Source organism: Schistocerca piceifrons, chromosome 5, assembly GCF_021461385.2.
Source record: "Schistocerca piceifrons isolate TAMUIC-IGC-003096 chromosome 5, iqSchPice1.1, whole genome shotgun sequence".
NCBI lineage: Eukaryota > Metazoa > Arthropoda > Insecta > Orthoptera > Acrididae > Schistocerca > Schistocerca piceifrons.
In genome coordinates, this window is record NC_060142.1 from 514,662,371 (window position 1) to 514,668,682 (window position 6,312).

Below are 6,312 nucleotides of genomic sequence, written 5' to 3' on the forward strand. Positions count from 1 at the left end.
CTCTCTGACCATACCTACCTCCCCACCCTCTGCCCATACCCTCTTCCCCTTCTTTCTTTGTCTATCTAGTCATTACCACCTGTCTGTCCATCTCCCAAACCCCTATTTCTTTTCCTTCTGTCCACTATCCCTCTACACCTTCAACCTGCCTCTACCATCTCCCCACCTCTCTGTCCATCTACTCTGTTACTCTCTCTCTCTCTCTCTGTACACTCATCACCTTCCACATTCTCTCTGTCCATCTCATACTCCTCTGCACTCCCTCTGCGCACCTCATCCTCCTCCTCTCTCCCTCCCCCCTCTCTCTCTCTCTTTGTCCATCCTCTCCCCTCTCCACCTCATCTTTCACTTTCTCTCACTATCCATCTCCCCTCACCCCTCTTTCTGTTCCATACTTCTCTCTCTCTCTCTCTCTCCTCCTCATCCTCTTCCTTCTCCCTTTGTTTACCAACTGCTGACCTCCACTCTATTCCTCCTGCCCCTCTCTCCTTATTGATCCCCTCCAGCCTCCTTCTCTCTCTTCATTCCCTCCTCTGTCCATCTCTATCTACCCCAGCCATGCTCATATGCAGGTATGGCCCCTGCAAAACAAGTTGATGAAGTAGGCGAATGCTAGTCCAACACAAAGTGCATGTGGTGTAGGGCATCCTACACATTGGGGGTAGGAAAATCGTATATCGCCACTAATGTGTAGACTGCCCTGCAAAGCAAGTTGATAAGGCAGGCCGATACTACTCAAACAACACATCTGTTGCGTAAGGAAATCTACATGTCAGTGGCTAAAAAACTGTTCTTTTACTCATATTTCAGCTCCTGCAGCAGCTAGGAGAACTCCAACAGAAGTAATTCTCATGAGGCAAGCTGTGATCTCATTTCTGGTTAATTGATTATTTGATTTCTTAATATCCTTCCTCTTGATTCTACATTTCAAAATTTGCCAAACTTTCAAAAGTTGCGATCACTGTCATTAACATTGTAATTAATGCTGCTTAACTGCCAGTCATTAAACTGAAATGGAAGTTGTGTTTCTGTTGATTCATAACTATGTTTCACTCACCAATTTTCTAATTTGCACTCAAATTAAAATTACGATTGTCTACACATGAAGTATGAAAATTAAGATCACTCAGCCAAAAGCGAAAGCAGAACTGTTGTAATAGGTCGTTCACTTCACCGACTGTGAGCAATTGAGACTCAGTAAAATGTAATCCTTGGAGTTGCTACAACTCTCCTAAGTGATACAAAACTAGTAAGCAAGAACCCTCTTCCACATTTGAAAACAATGGTTAAGGTTTCACGCACAACTTGTCCTTCTCAAGAGCGATTAATCAGGTTTTGTATCGACCTAGAACTTCGTGCGTGTGCACGTTTTCGCAAAGCTACACTATCTAAGGGTTGTCTACAAGATTAACTGTTTTGTTTTGGTATACTAGGCAGAAGGTACTTGAAACCAGTAGATATTATACACTGTTGAAACGTCTCTTTGTCACACTGAAGGGAAGTCAACGCCCCGCTGATCGCCTGTTAAACTTACCTTATGCTTGAATGAGAACTCAGTCCCTGTTTATGGCATAATCTTTCGTAGGCCAATAACTTCTTTGTCATCCTCTTTCTTCTCCTGTTCCTGCTTCTTCTTCTTCTCCTTATCGTCCACCTCCTCCTCCTTCTTACTCTTCTTCTTTTTCACTTCATTGGGTCAATTGTCCGTTAAGGTACTCCATCTGTTGTATGGCCTTGCCACGTATATTTCCCCAATGCACTTGCTGACACAAGTGACAGCCTTTACCGCATGTCTTCTTCGACTTAAATAGTCTACATGCTTCTTCCATGTCTTCCTATTTCCTTTTATTTTTTTCGTTAAGGTTATATATTCCTAAATTTTCTCTTACGTCCTCATTTCATTTATGATCTTCTCTTTCTCATCCTTCATAAGTTTATATTGTGTTGTCTTGTTGTCTTGCTGAAGTCCACACTTCACTTCCATAAGTAAGTACTGGTCCGGCTAGATTTTTGTAAACCTTCAGTTGTGTTTCTTTCCTGGCTTCACTTTGCCATTTTTTGCATTCTGTCCTTACGTTTTCCGTATCTATAGTAACTTCTGTGTATGAATATAGATTCTCTTTAGCATTTATGGGATAAGATGGACTACATCGTTCAGCCACTATATTAGATAACATTTCTCTGTTCACATTATCCTTTGCCTCTGCCTTTCAAAAATCTATAAAAGGAATATGGGTTTCCCTAGTGAACTGCCGTCTCTTTTCCATAACTTGTTACAGTGTAAAAACACTAACAGCAGTTGATTGTCCTTTTCTAATACCGTGTGTTCCTCGGACATTTTTCTGTTATATTTTTAGGCTGAATTCAGGAGGCTCATAGATCTGTAGTTACTATATTTATTTTTTATTACCCTTTTTTTTTAAAGATCCTTATTTAGGCTTTCCATGATTTCCCCAAATCGCTACAGGCAAAGGCCAGGATGGTTTCTTAGAAACGGCGCAGTAGATATTATTACTCATCGTCCAAACGATCAGGGCTTCTGCTCTGCCTTTAATGGCTTAATGTCGATGATGTTACACCCTTCCATCACTCCATCCTTTCTAAAGACAGATATTACTTTCGCTTTTAGGCAGTCTTTTGGCACCTTCTTACTTTTTTTTAACATTTATTAAAAATGTGATTAAGAATTGAATTCCTTTCTGTCAGAGTCTTGCTATCTCCTGACGGCATCATCAACCAGAACGGTCTACTGGTTGACGATGCTGGCTGTTAAAGAGACGATTTTGAGAACGATTCGGAGTAACAATCTCTTATTTATATGTACAGAAAACTGTGGGACATGTATCCTGACCAGTGGTGCATTTAATGCTACATTCTCACATGTATGAAGTGAGGATACCAGTTCCTTGCTTCAGAAAGTAAAGGCTGTAAAAACTGCAATGAAGCAGTGCTTATTGCCGTGTGACCTCTCGACATATGACACAAGTCCGTGCTTTAGAACCAGCAGTTGTGCTCCGTCATTCTGGCAGACTTATTCTGGAAGTTTCCCGTTCACGTAGTATTTCGCATGAGGGTCGTGTAGAGGAATGCCCTAATCACGGCCATAGGTGTAGTTCTGGAATCGTCGGAGGCGCACGAGTGTCGCTGAGGCTGTAATGCACGCATCCTCGTAGTCAATGTGGCCACGAGAGCACGTGATGGGAGAACTCCAGCGCTGCTCGACGCCTGTTTCCATGGAGGGGTTAGCGCCCTTACGTCCAATTTGTAGGCCAAGGAGCACGACCGCGCGAGCTTTTGCGGGCGCCGGCGCACCTAGCTAGACTGCTAGCTATCTTCTCGGCCATCTCCACAGTGCGGGTGTAGTGCTACTTCGAGAAGGAGCGGCGATCGCGTGCAGTTAAAACCGCTGTGGCGTTCCAATCACCTGCTGCCGGAAGTGACTGCACTGCACGGATAGCAAAGACCGAGATTTGGAATTTATTGTGCACTGGTGCCCCCATCCATTACATTTTGCGGCTGCTGTCATGTTTCATACAAAATTGCGATTAATGAAGAATCTGGATGCCACTGCGATTTCGACGTAGTTTCCAGTGTCCCTCTTATTTATTTTGTGCCGTCCGTTACGATAAAGCTGTGTAACACTTACTTGTGAACTACACACCCGACAAAACCGAAATATTTTCAGTGCGTTATAGACCAGAGTGGTAACAGCATTATTGCTTATTTAGCAGCATCTAGCGCACATGTGCTCCATAGTTTCACTGAAAAATTCCGTACCAATGCGTGAATGCCTCCTCTTCGGACTTATGACTACAAAAAATATGGTAATGCGAAACGTCATTTAATGATTTTATTCCTAGTGAAATCCATTCCATATCACAAATCGACCTGCTTTCTTGCTGAACTCTAATTGGCGCACTGCTCCACAGGAACCTTTACAAGAGGTATCCATTGAGAACACTGACGACCGATAAAAAAAATCAAGGGTTGCAAACGCACATGTGTCTCCCACGCTCTGCACATAAAGCTGCAAGTTCGACAGGTTTGGAACGGTTACGAAATTACCGTCATATGCAAGGTGATGTTGCTAAATGGTGACAAAATGCACCTGAGACGATAAGAAGTAAAAAAAAGGTCATATGGACTATATATGACGGTAGTATCTGTTCCCGAAAGAACAGTTACCGTGGATGACCATGCAGCTTTGCTAGAAATGAAATGATAATTAAATGGACACCCTAGCTGCAAACAGGCGTTGATGTACTTCATTGGGGACATGTTGAAAATGTGTGCCCCGACCGAGTAATGAGTATGATGGGCAAACGTCTTTTAGGCGCACTACGAATGTAGTGGTGTGGACATGTTGGGAATGTGGATCTCACGGGGAGCGTGCAAGGGATAAGTCCCTGCAGACGCACTATCCTCTGTGCCCGCGGTGGCTCAGATGGATAGAGCGTCTGCCATGTAAGTTCGAGTCCCGGTCGGGGCACACATTTTCAACATGTCCCCAATGAAGTACATCAACGCCTGTTTGCGGCTAGGGTATCCATTTAATTATCATTTCATTTCTAGCAAAGCTGCATGGTCATCCACGGTAACAGTTCTTTCGGGAACAGATACTACCGCCATACTCGTATATAGTTAAAATATGGCTTCTCGGCCATTGACCATCTTCTTGTGCGAACGCACACGCTATGTCCGAACTCGTACGGGACTTGGTAGATTAATCTGCCACGAGTAATGAGTATGATGGGCAAACATCTATTAGGCGCACTACGAATGTAGTGGTGTGGACATGTTGGGAATGTGGATCTCACGGGGAGCGTGCAAGGGATAAGTTCCTGCAGACGCACTATCCTCCGTGCCCGCGGTGGCTCAGATGGATAGAGCGTCTGCCATGTAAGCAGGAGATCCCGGGTTCGAGTCCCGGTCGGGGCACGCATTTTCAACATGTCCCCAATGAAGTACATCAACGCCTGTTTGCAGCTAGGGTGTCCATTTAATTATCAGGACGTATGACTGGAAATGAGTTCCCTTGGAAATACGCCCACTTGAAGGTGGAGAGAAAAATGATTTTTGACAGAGGGTATCAGCACTGGGCAGGTGGCCCACCACCACGGAGTAACTCAGGCGGCCGTGCGGCATACTGCACAGCTCGCAGTATCCGTAACATCTGCAACGCGCACAGTCCCTACGATCTACGGACTTGCCTCAGCGGCGACGGTTTCGTCCCAGGTTCGTCGCACTGCAGAGATCAGAAATGAACTCCGTATACTCGCTTTAAAGTTGTCGGCGAGTCCTGTGATGTCATCTCCGAACTCACCGTCTCTGTGTGCCCGTGGACTCGACTCGCGTGGCTCCGGCGCTGCCCATTTGTCACCTGAGCCGGTTGTGGGGTACAGATGTACTCGCTCAGAAAGCAGAGCAAGTACACGAGTTCGCAAATATAACAGCGGTCTCACTGATTTCCCGGATTCTGAGCGACTGTTTTCAAAGAAATTTCCACAATTAAACTGTAAATTACTGTTCTTTTCAGTCAGTAAAATCCTTCTGGGTTTGTGACCTCATTGTCAACTATAAAATTCCCACGTTTCGGGTACTATTGCAAGACGCCTTCCTCAGGGTGTATTGCTATTCTTTTATTTCATACGATCATGTTTTCAGCTTTATAGACATTGTCAAGAACAAGTTGAAATGTCACAAAGTATCCGACCTGCCTAAATGTCAGAAGCAGTCATTGGGTATGAGGATTATTATATACCAATATGACAGATCGGTTAGCAGTGAATATTGTTCTGTTTACGCATACATTTACGTAGATCAAACTTTTTCGTGGACAGCTGTAAATTTACTTTAATATTCAATATCTATTCAGAGAATGTGTAACAATTAGGTTCACATTTAGACTCCTTTCGAAGCGTTTCCAAGTCTGTAACGACAATGCCCGAAAACATGACGTGAGAATCTTTAAATAGTGATTAATTACTAAATTAAACTACAGAAATGAATGATAAGCTACACAACGCGCTGTAAGCCCATAAACGCAAGTTGCTATGACCAAATTAATAAATAGTACGCCTTCTTGTCGCAGTGTTATGGAGGTGGCGTTGCTTTGTGCCCCGTTTTCGTTTGTCGCAGGACAAACAAGTTCTCTCTGAGTGGACATGGAATAAATTAGAATACAGCTTTTGTATCCCGCCTGGATAGGTGATGCGTGGGTCTGCTCCTGTGAACTGCAACTGTGATGTAGGCCGAGAGTAGAAGAAGCGAGTAGGAGCAGAAGAGGTGAAGCACTTCGGTACTGCATGTAAC

At 44.1% G+C, this 6,312-nt stretch overlaps 1 non-coding gene across 1 annotated transcript; it reads left to right on the forward strand.

Annotated features, from left to right (window-relative positions):
- The first annotated feature begins 4,863 nt into the window (after positions 1–4,863).
- On the forward strand, positions 4,864–4,938 carry Trnat-ugu. Its single transcript has one exon. It is a non-coding gene; the product is annotated as a tRNA-Thr (tRNA).
- The last annotated feature ends 1,374 nt before the right edge of the window (positions 4,939–6,312 follow it).